At 35.8% G+C, this 12,201-nt stretch overlaps 1 long non-coding RNA gene across 1 annotated transcript; it reads left to right on the top strand.

Moving 5' to 3' along the window:
* Positions 1 to 5,604: 5,604 nt before the first annotated feature.
* On the top strand, positions 5,605 to 8,439 carry LOC113334576. Its single transcript, XR_003352871.1, has 2 exons — positions 5,605 to 7,527; positions 7,739 to 8,439. It is a non-coding gene; the product is annotated as an uncharacterized LOC113334576 (long non-coding RNA).
* Positions 8,440 to 12,201: the final 3,762 nt, after the last annotated feature.

The raw sequence follows: 12,201 nt of genomic DNA on the forward strand, positions 1-12,201 counted from the left end.
GAAAATCCCTAAAATGTTTACTCGAATTGTCGTAGTTGCCGGGAGCAAACTTGATTTTTATATTCCTTCCATATCTATATGACATGGTTTCAAATTACAATTTGAAGTATGGGTTAGCTCTTTCATTTTATAAAAACACCCCAGTTTTGTTTACGAGTACTTCTTTTGAATGTTTTGTGAACATACAGGGAACTTGGCTGAATAGCTTACTGTTTCTCTTGTTTATTGTTTCTGTATTAAACCACGTTAAACATTTGTAAATGATTTTATGAAGAATAAAAATGATTTGATGTTATCTAGTAGCTTTCGTCATAAATTTAACCATTGAATTGAGTTTTTTAAAAATAACCCAACACCTGTTCATGAAAATGACCCATTGAGCTTTACATTTGATATTTGAAAATCCACTGTTAGAGCATCCACAGTGGGCGAGTATAACCAAATTTATGGGATGAGATCCTAACACAGTGGGACGGAGTAAAGATCAAATTTGGACCAAAGATCAAATTCCAGACCAAATATGGTCGCGACCAAATCCCAAATTCTGATATAGTCGGGCGTAAATTTAAAGTACGTTTGATGCTGGGTGTAACATAAATTTACGCTTGTTAACGGGCGGAAATTTAAATTACGCCCGATGAAAATTGAAATTAAATAAAAAAGAAAAAGAATGGGCGGACTTTTAAAGTCCGCCTGATGGAATTTGGAAAAGAATGGGCGGACTTATAAAGTCCGCCTGATGGAGTTTTACAAAAAACGGGCGGACTTTTAAAGTCCGCCTGATGGAATATAAATGGGGCGGACTTTTAAAGTCCGCCTAATGAAAAAAAAAAAGGGGCGGACTTTTAAAGTCCGCCTGACGAAATTTTAATCCTGTACCGTTGCGTCACAACACGGACTAAACCCAAAATTTCGTCTTTTTTTTTATCTTTGATCTTTGGTTTTGATCGCACCACTGCAGTTGCTCTTAGCCGATGAAACTTATCAATCAATAATCAGCACAGAAATTAGACGAATGAACAAATGAAAAGGGAAGAACGCAGACAAAGAATAGAAGAATTCATTAGAAAACAGATAAGAGGTTTACAGACACAAAAGGATACATCAATCCATTTCACTCAACAACTCCCTAAACAGATGCACCACCATCATGTATATAGCAGCACCCGTAGAGTAACCACATAAACTACCCTAACCACTCCACAGCTGTACGTACATATCGTCAATTAACTACGACGTAGTTGCCTTTTGGGGAGACAAAGAGCGGTCGGGATGGAGTCAGCAAAAGACAATTACTGGTGGTAATTTCTTAGACCAACAAGGTGAGGGTCCCCTCCGTCCGTTTCTTTAGGGGTACACAAAAGAGCGGTCAGGATGGAGTCAGCAAAAGACAATTATTGGTGGTGATTTCTTAGACCAACAAGGTGAGGGTCCCCTCCGTCCGTTTCTTTAGGGGTACACATATCCACCGTTCTTTGTCTTTCTGCATTAGACAATTAAAAGGTCCGAAAACCGCTGTATTGACACGTACGTCTACTGATCCTTAACCGCTTGCAAAGAAAGTAAGAGTAGTTTTTATAACTTACGTACTTATCCATAACCGACTCACTATATATTCACCATTTTTCCACGATTTTGTCAAAAACTGTTCCAAACTCTCCATCTCTATCTTCTTATCTTCCCCAAATTCCCAGAAGAGTATTTATTTGTTTTGGTTGTTTAACCTTTGAAGTCAATTGTGGTAATTTCTGATAGTAATCGATGAAAATGTGCTTAAATTCGAAGTACTGCCTTACAATCTGATGATGTTGAATTGCTTTTCCTTCTAAAGTACTGGCTTTGTAAAGTTTTCTGTTTTTTTGACATTTACTTTTAAAATCTCTTTGTTTGCTGCAGGTTGGAAATTATCACTGATCTCTCCCAAGGAAGGAAGCCATTTTCTGGGACAAATGCATGTCAAATGTAGGCATTGCGTGGAATTGCACTAGATGACAGAAAAACTTACGAGTTCGTCTCTAAAAACCCCAAAAATTGGGACATGTTGTCTTCAACGAAAAGTTCGTCTTCCATTACTACGTGAACCACCTACAGCGTTGAGAGAAATATATGACAGAGTCGACCCCAGATCAACTTCGTTTCGGAAACACATCTGAGAGTATAATGAAGCAAATGCATTTTCCAACCTCGGATGAAAATTTCAACAGTGCCTAACCCAACATCCATCATTTCTCATTTTAAAAATAATTTTCGCCTCATGCCTTGAAAGTAATCCGTTGAATTTTCTGGGGATTTCCCATCTGTCAAGGGTGATGAAAGATATTATGCGCACAGGGACACCATTATTTCATGGCAGTAATGATTCTAAACCAATAGGGAAACAACATCTAGAAATCATTAAAGTGATTGGTGTCACCAAGGAATGAAATGTTCATGTAACCAATGGTTTATGTACATGCACATTATCGGCCGATTATCGGTTTACGTACATGCAGATTATCGGCCGAAAATGATATGTTCATGTACTGTCATTTCTGTGACCTTCATTTTTTCTCATGGCCGTGCTTTTGAAACAATTTCGATCGGCCTTTAATGCAAGTTCATGACTTGCATTATCCACCAAATTAAACCAAGATTCATATGCATGCGATAGCTTGAATCTCATGTGTGGGCGTGTCGGTATAAGTTTATGGCCTTTCTGATGAACCTTTTTTTTCTTTTTCTTTCATATGTGGGCGTGTCGGTATAAGTTTATGGCCTTTCTGATGAACCTTTTTTTTCTTTTTCTTTCATGTGTGGGTGTGTCGGTATAAGTTTATGGCCTTTCTGATGAACCTTTTTTTTCTTTTTCTTTTGCGGGTCAATCCAAGGTGCATACTACTCTTGCAAATATGAATAAAATGATAAGAGAAGAGCCTCATTTCCCACCGGAATCATGGCAACTCAGCCTCGCATTTTCATCTTAAACTGTATTACAGTGTATACATTACTTATACCGAGCATGTATGTCAGAATATGCTAAAAATACGACTAAATATTAAATTGTGTCATAGTTAATTGATTTGTGTTTCCTTCCATAATTTTGGGAAAAACAATTAGTGGTCGTGATATTTTAATCAAACAGGAGAATATCTGCACCTTCCTTTTTCGTAAGTATCACCTGATCCACCATTCTTTGTCTTTCAAGAAGGGTCAAGTTATATTATTAAATGTTGGCAAAATTGAAAACCGCAGCAATAACGTGTCACAGCCTCCTTTTGTTTCTCCCTAGGTGTTTTCCAGATAAGTTATTCGTAAGTTTCTATAACTTCCCCAATTGAAAGAGATCAAAACTGCAAATCAGTTTCGCTTGGTTTCATCTTAATTAGTTTTCTTCTTCCGACCATTAGGAAGGGACATGATAGTTTTTCTCTTAATTATTCTCATTTTTTTTTGGTGATTTTAAGTTTTTCTCTCATTGTTTGTTTTTCAGATAGTAATAAACATAAAAAGAAATTGGAGGACGAACATGCTGCTTGATTATCATCATCCCTGAGAACCAAAACAAAACTGAAACACGGTTTGTTCTTGGAAATCGATTTTTCCCATTCCATCTATGAAAGTTCGTAACCTTTTACTTAACATTTTCTTTTGTAAATGATACATTCATTTAACCATTTCTATTCATGTTATTAGCTTTCGCTGCGAATGAAGTGGCAGCATTTCTTTCTTTTTTTTGATCGATGTGGCAGCATTTTTCTTTGCCTGTGTTTTTTCTTAATTTTCTTGGCGCCAATATTGATCATTCTTATTGAGTGTGGTTAGATAAAGGAACGACTCATGGAATATGTTTACTTTCGTTTTTGTTTTTCATTTTGATTATCCTTTATCGTTTTTATAGTTTGTCTTCTGCCTCATGATATGCAGTTGGCGTTTGGAATAAAGATTGATCTGCAGTGTTAATGGTTACACTCAAGCTAGACTTGGATTTTCTTCATCTCATGTAGTGGAGATCTTTTCATCATGTTAACACTCAAGCCTTACTCAATGTTTGGTTATTGTTAATGTAGGTGCTTCCGGGAAGCCATTTAACAACAAAGATTACATGGTTGGTAACACCATATTGGGCGCTTTTTCTCCAGACTAGGGCACCAGCCTACATTTAAAAAAAAATGTCACCGCAAAAGCCAGTCACAACTCGATCAGACTCTATAATAAACATATGGATCTGCAATTTGCCAATTATCTCTTAGTTATCTTTTGTTGGAAATCCACTACGTTTTTCTGAATTTTCTTTCCCTTTGTTTGTTTTAGATTTCGACAGTCGTATAAAAATTTCAGTAGTGTGCTTAATATATGAGTAAAAAAAACAAAAGAAATTTTGCTTTAAATTTCGTTTTTTTTTATGCCATGACCGCAATGCTTTAAATTTTCAGGGGATTCCCCGGAAATTTTAATTTCATGGCAACAAAACTTACATTATGTGATGCTAAGCTTATGTCGGAATGATTTCTTTCTTTTTTGTCTATTTTTTGAAGACCATTCAAGTGATGATAAGCCAGTAGGGAGAAATTATCCCAGTAAGATCAGTTGGATATAAACCAAAAAAAATAAAAATCCTTAGGTGATTGTTGTCATCACGTACACTTCTTCAAACTTCGCAGCAACCAAAGGTTTATAGATTCTCGGACAGAAAACAAATGTTTATGTACTCGACTCGACATGCACAAGTACATTTACCAAAGACATCTGAGCATAAAGATGGTGTTAAACACATCTAAGTGCAAGGAAATTGTGGCAGTGAGATACATGCACCATTTAAAGCTACAAAAGACATGGGAGCTTAAAATTTTCTGGGAGATGAATGCAGCACATTTACCGGAATAAATGTTTGATTTTATTTCGTGGAAATGTCTTCTTTACACCTTTCTTAAGTGAAAATTTGTAACTTAGTTTTTCGGTGCTTAATGTGCTTAGTGGAATTGATTAATGTACATGTCATCCATTTTAATTAATATGTTACGTATTTAAAAATTTCTTGGGTCTTTCCTAATTTCTTTAATTTATTGTGTTCTACATATTACTTTTTCTCTCGAAGGCCTTCTACTCTTTTATTTCATTCGTTTGTTCATATTAAGGGCGACTTTATTGGGTCTCTTTCATGATCGGTCGTAAAGAGAAAATAGACATTGCACTCCGTAATATTTTTTTTTAAGAATATACCAAATGTTAACATTGCACATGTGAATTTTCACAAGTGAGATTGGAAATTCACGGACAACATGAAATAAGTTGGTCTTGCTGGACTTCATAAGGTAATAAAATCCTAATCTAAAAGCACCTTATATAGAACACCGTGGGTAGAAATAAATTTTTTCACAATTAGTATTTGTTAAATTGTTCTTTTTTTGCATCACCCAGTTGAACAGCTGATCTGTTCACTTTATTGGTTCAATTGTGATCAGTTAGATTAGGCGAATAAAAATTGGTATTGATTTCTGATTGAACCAATTTTCAATTCTATGCTTTAAGCTTATTTAGAGTTCTTCGCCTTTTCAGACTTCAAATTATGTTGCAATGAAATTTGTATTGTGTTGCAATGGAGATTAAGGTTATTGGCGAACCATGCAAAATGTAGTAGTATCACACATGGAACCCCCGATGGTGTGAACTTGCATACGATAAAGTAACCTATTTATGAATCATTTTGTGGATTTAATATTATAAGAGTGATGAATATAGTGAAGTTGTTTGCAAAGATCATGAACTTGCCAAAGCAACATTAATATCTGACCATACAAGGAAGGTGAGGAAAAGCAAGCAAATATTTTTGCATATGGGTGATGCAACGAAGGCCAATGTGGCGCAAAAGTTTTAGTATCGGATTAAATGAAACAATATAAGGATAAAAAATTTCTTTTTACCAAACGAATCAGATGGATGCACTTTATCATAAGCCAGGTATTTACGAGACGAAATGATTTGGATGCCACAAGCCAGAAAGATTCGAAAGCGTTGGCAACGCATCCATATCATAAAGTCCGACGCGCCGAAGGCGCATGAGAGGTTGAGCCCAGGCCGAAGGCCTGGGTGATACCCTAGTTTATTCTACAATGAGGGCCTATCATTTCCTACCCCTTCAAAACAACCATGAGTGTACAAACTATCCAGTAATGCTGTAAAGACAAATTACAAGGGAATAAATAAATACATAACGTTTGGACCTTCGCAACTTGATCAGAACATGCGATAATACCCCAAAGAGATAAAACAATGCGCCCACGAATTCTTCCTGCATATCTGCTGCACTTGAGTGCCAAGAAGAAGTAACCGTTTGTCTCATTAGTACAAGGGAAGTATAATATGTAGGGTTCCTCGCTTTGCGGCTTATGAATAGGCATTTCAATCTCTTGAAGTTCTTCACTAAAAATGGGATAGAAATCACCTATGTTCTATGATGAACAAATTTTACAAACAACTTCATCTTTTTATGAAAATATTTCGAAGAAATCTCCTAGGTTGATGCAGTGTTCTTCTTCTTCTTTTTCTTCAACTACTGCAGAAATGTTCAATGAGATGCGTGAAGCAATAGTTTTAATTTCTTCCATTATTTCTTTCATCTCTCTGTTAAGAACTTTAATTTCACGGTTGAGAGCTACCAATTCTTCATGTTGCTCCAGAATCGAAAACATAGTTTTGGTATTTTCCATGACACTGTTACGTTGTATAGGGTATAAACCGTCCGAAAGAATCAAACGGCTCTGATACCAATTGATAAGCCCAAAACTTATCAATCAATAATCAGTACAGAAATTAGACGAATGAACATATGAGAAGGGAAAAACGCAGACAAAGAATAGAAGAATTCATTAGAAAACAGATAAGGGGTTTACAAACACAAAAGGATACATCAATCCATTTCATTCAACAACTCCCTAAACAGATGCACCGCCATCATATATATAGCAGCACCCGTAGAGTAACCACCTAAACTACCCTAACCACTCCACAACGTATGTACATATCATTAATTCTACAATGAGGGCCTATCAGCCGAAAATTGAAATTCTTTTTCATGGATTTTGTATTGAAATCTCTTTCCCACTCTGTAACTCACAGATTCAAGTCCATGGATTTGTTTTATGTCACTAGCCTAAGTATTTACAATCCATGATTGCTCCACTTAATTTAACGAATGTACCCATTGCTAAACAGATTTTGTTATGGTATAAGAAATGCTTACTTATGCACTGCACTAGCATATTTATTCTTTTATGAAAATTTTAGGTCCTCTTTTACTGTACTCTTTGATGTCCTTTCCATATTAATCTTAACTCTTTTTCATGGAATGATAAGGAAGGTCCAGATCTCCTTGTGTTGTAGCTTTACTTTTTGTAGTAGTTATCTTGAATTTTTGACACAAACATTTGCAGAATGGTAAATGGTCCTTTGGTTTACTTATACCAATCCAGTTTGCTCGATATTTCATTTCAAGATAGATCTCTCTCTCGGCAATTAGGACAATCTTTTCTTTTCGGTCGAACTTCAGATGTGAGTATGTTTAAATTGAGCTTGGATTCATACGTTTCTCATTTAGTGCATTATGTTTCGAACCTAATCTTACACTCTCGTGAAAGGTTCCTGGTAAGGTTTTATCAACACTTCCAATGTTACATTTGTGTAAGATTTTAGTAATTTTACATAGTATACGTTTATTTTTTTATATGAACTCCCCATCTTCTTGTTACTGTTTAAATTTCAGAACTTGATTTTAGTAACCTGACAAGGATGACCGAGCAACTTCAGTTCGTTTAGGATTGCACACAACAACTTTCACCAATATGGCATCGGTATTGTAGTTTAATGACGGTTTGATGCCATACAAAGTTTTGCACGGGAGAAAGATGTGCTTGGGTCGAGAAGAAATTCTGAGGGTGATGACAAAGATAAGGATCGTCTACTATTCGAAAGGAGCCATGGAAATATGAAGAAATGACTTTCGAAATATTCTGAGTCTGACATGGATGTTTTTCTGGATGATTGTCCAATGTTGGGCATTAAGCGATTCCACAAAAAGAATTAATTAAATGCTTTCGATGTGGGCTTAGTAGAAATTTTCAGCAAATTTGAGAAATTGTTTTGGACTAGAATTACAGATGCAATCGGAGGGTTGCACGAGTCTCCACATAACCGCGCTTTGATGATACCCTTGAAACTTGCAAGGCTTAAATCGAACCACAATGTGAATTACGTAATAAAGGATTCTAGATTTTCGGTGCAAACAAGCAAGTCCTCGGGATAGAGACCTTTAAAATGGTGATGGTGTTTCCACGATATAGTAACTTGGAAGAGGCAACCGGGAAAATGAAATTCAAATGCAAGAGTAGTATCGAGAGTCGCATGGAGGTAGTCTTCTTAGCCATTAATTTTGATTTGATTTTCGATGACGAAAATCTTTTTTTAGTGGGTAATGGTGTAACACTCAGGAGAAATTTAATTTGGGTTATGGGCTTGCGCCCGTTCGTGTGATGTTGGGGTCGGGTACACCTAGGGGTGAGCAAAATGTCCATAACCGCGGATTTCATCTGTATCCGTCCGCCAAATTACGGGTGAAACCCAATCCGCAAGATCTATGGACCGGACACGGGTGGGATTCTCAAATCCGCACGTTTAACGGTTTGGTTGCATGTGGACTTTAAAATCCGAGGATTCATCCGCACCGTAGGAATTTGATAAATTAAACTTTTCCTAATTTTCATTTTCATCGAATAGCCAAATTGAGACATTGTTAGGCTCAAACTAAACGTCACTGCTTAAATCCACTTCTCAAATTTTATCACAGATGTCTCAAAACCAACCAGATATGCCGCGCTTGACAACTCTCTGTAGTTTTACGCTTACCCACCCAGTTGGACTAAATGTCACTACTCTACTCTTAAATGCGGCCCCAGAAAGTATGATTATCCTGGAAACCGTTTATGTGCATTATATTGTAACCCTCGAATTACTCTCACTTTTGACCATTTTCTGCATATCCTGTCCAATAAACCTTGATGGTGTCGACATATAAAGTTAAGAGTAGTAACTTATAAAAAACTATAAGTATTTTCTTCTTAAATGAGATTCTGTTGAACCTGTTTCTGCCGTTCATATAAACAAAAGAAGTTTCTTATTCCACCATACTAAATGAAAAAAGTTTATTCATAAGTTTCGCTTGACTTTGTCTATCAACGAACTGAATGAAAAAAAGATGGCTAGTGTGGCTTCCTGACTCAATTAACAATTCATGTTTTACTATTCACTTTTTTTTAATTAAATCTGCGGTTAATCTGCATCCGGTCCGTATCATCCGTTGATCCGCGGATGTCAAATTCGCGGGTGGTTGGGCCGGACACGGTTGAATTTTCCAAATCCGCAACTTTGACGGATTGGACGCGGGTGATCCCTAATCCGCATCCGTCCATCCGTTGCACACCCCTAGGTACACCAATCTCTAAGTAGAATAATTTTTTGGGAAAATTAGGCTAAGGCCCAACCCATGGATAACCCATAATATAAGGCCCTTAATTAAAAGAAATTTAAATCTAGTACCCGAGTTATTAAAAGACATCCATGCCCTTTTATATATTGTCAAGCCCCAAATTAAATAAAATTTAAATTTAAGCCCAAAATTATTAAATCTAGGCCCAAAATTATTAAAGTATAGAGTGAATGTGTAAACAGAAGTTACACATGCATATGACATGTGTATCCAGAAGTTACACATCCTTATGACATGTGTAATGCAAAGTTACACATCAAAAAATGGGCATCAAAAAGAACGCATACAAAAAATACATGTATTACTTTAATATTCATTTACAATAATTTCTTAACATGTGTAACTAGAAGTGACATACGCTTCTGTCTAATGTAATTGAGAGTTACATATGCATCTATCTAGTGTAATTGAGAGTTACACATGCATCTGATTTGTGTATTCAACGTCAACTCCAATTCCAGCGAGAGCATTACCCCATTTAAGCAATTAGCTTTTATGAAGTTATCTGAAACCTGCAATATAACAACAAGCAAATCTGCATATTCCAGGAAAAAAAATATAGTCAAATACCACACAAAAGGAGGCAAAAGTTCGTAAACAGGTAAAATATATGCATGATATCCCAATCCGTAAGAGCTTGCACAAACAAAAACGTAGACTTTTTATCATATCCATCTGAGCATCAAACTAACATGGTTCAAAGACCTCGGTGTTTATAATTCAAAGTTTTTATGTTTGGATACATCTAAACTAATGTGGGGATGCACGCACGTTTTTATAATGCAAATAAATGTCTAAGACTCTAATGTCTTACACCTAACTCGTAAGCAATCACCTAACTATGCATATAGAACAATCACTGTGAAACTCATCAAACAAACACGGTGATGAAGACAAATTGTAAGAGAGATCAATACCTGAAAGAGCTTACTTCACATCTGAATTTCCTCTATTCCATTACCACTGTCTTAACTGCAGCTGCACCAGTACCTGTAATGTTAACTCCTAACATACATCTATCTGAGCATCATTAACTCAAACCCATCTGATTCTTCAACTAGTGCATGCCTGAGCTATTCCCATTCATCCCATAGTTATACCACTGCAATAACAACACTGGTTCATTCCAAACCAACGCCAAATCTGCATCTGTACCACTTACACACTCCTACAGCTCTCTGTGAACTTTCATACTCTGAAATCAACACCTCCATAACCTGTAATTAGCAACAACAGCCTGTTCATAACCATTCCCAATCCTCATACCACCTGCAATTCACTTGAGAACTGCATCTTCACCAACTAAGCTTCAATGCCATCTACAATAACAAATCCCCTCTCATGTACAATAAAATCAAAACATCAAACAAACTGCACAAAAACAAATAAAGCAGTTCATCAAAAATTAGAACCCAAAATTACACAGGTATGTGACTAGTGTAAATAAGAGTTACATATGCTATATGCATGTGTAACTAGAAGTTACACATTCACATGACTTATGTAACTAGGAGTTACACATCCATATATTAAGGGTTACAGAGCTAATCCCAACGAATAATAAGAAATACATGCACGACCAGGCTTAGTTGTCGCAGGATTGTTTCCCTTGGGAAGCTCTATAAGCTTAATGAGACATAACTTACACCATAAACAACATAAACATTAACACCATCTCTCTCCCCATCTTGTATTACCCTACGAATACCACCACTAGGTCCAAATAAAAACATCCTCTCTGAAATTAACATAACCATCACCATCGGTTGCTTCAACAGCTACACAGACACAAGCACTCAAGGCCATATTCAATATGTAGTCACCAAAAGCTTTAAATGTAAAACAAATCCAATATGTTGCAACTAGTTACATCCTATGTTACTGTAACATCATTTATAACCAAAATAAACAGACAATAATAGTATAAATAAGAGTTACACATGTATATGACTAGTGTAACTGGGAGTTACAGATGCATGTGAATAGTGTAACTGAGAGTTACACATGTGCGAATAATCATCAAAATGAGAAAATTGAAGCACAATGAACAACTCTCTAGCTTCAGTACCACTACCAGCATCACCACCTGCTCAAACTTTCACCATCACAAGTTATGAACTGAAAATTGAAGCACAAGCCATAATTTAGTAACCAAATTCATTTTACCTGTACAATCACTTCTGATCCAACTTTTCGTTCCATATCTCTTTATTCTTCAGCTTTAGTTTCTATGAAATTTGACAGCACCGTTGCCAGTAATTGACGCTCTGTAGAAGATATTGACATAAAATTTTGGTTAGATATATAATCTAAATCTTGAAATCGTAGTACATCATGTTGTTTAAATTTGAACAATCAAAGCAAATATAGATTGAACTAAAAATCATTTTTTAAGAACATGTAACACTAAAAATGAGCAAAAATCAGTTCAAAAATCAAAGTATATAGAATTCGTATCTAATACATGGGTAAATGAGATAATGATTCACTGATTTCAAATCTGAAAACCGATTTTCGATCGAGATAAAAAATTAAAAGATCTATCGAATTTTGTTCAAGAACCCTAAAAAAATTTCTTGAATGTTTTTTCGAAAGTTTACTCTCAACAGTAAGATTAAGGTGAGATTATAACATATCTAATTCTAATTATGATTTCAATAAGAGATTTATGCTGAAACCAAGCT

The sequence above is a fragment of the Papaver somniferum genome, chromosome 1 (assembly GCF_003573695.1).
Source record: "Papaver somniferum cultivar HN1 chromosome 1, ASM357369v1, whole genome shotgun sequence".
Taxonomy (NCBI): domain Eukaryota; kingdom Viridiplantae; phylum Streptophyta; class Magnoliopsida; order Ranunculales; family Papaveraceae; genus Papaver; species Papaver somniferum.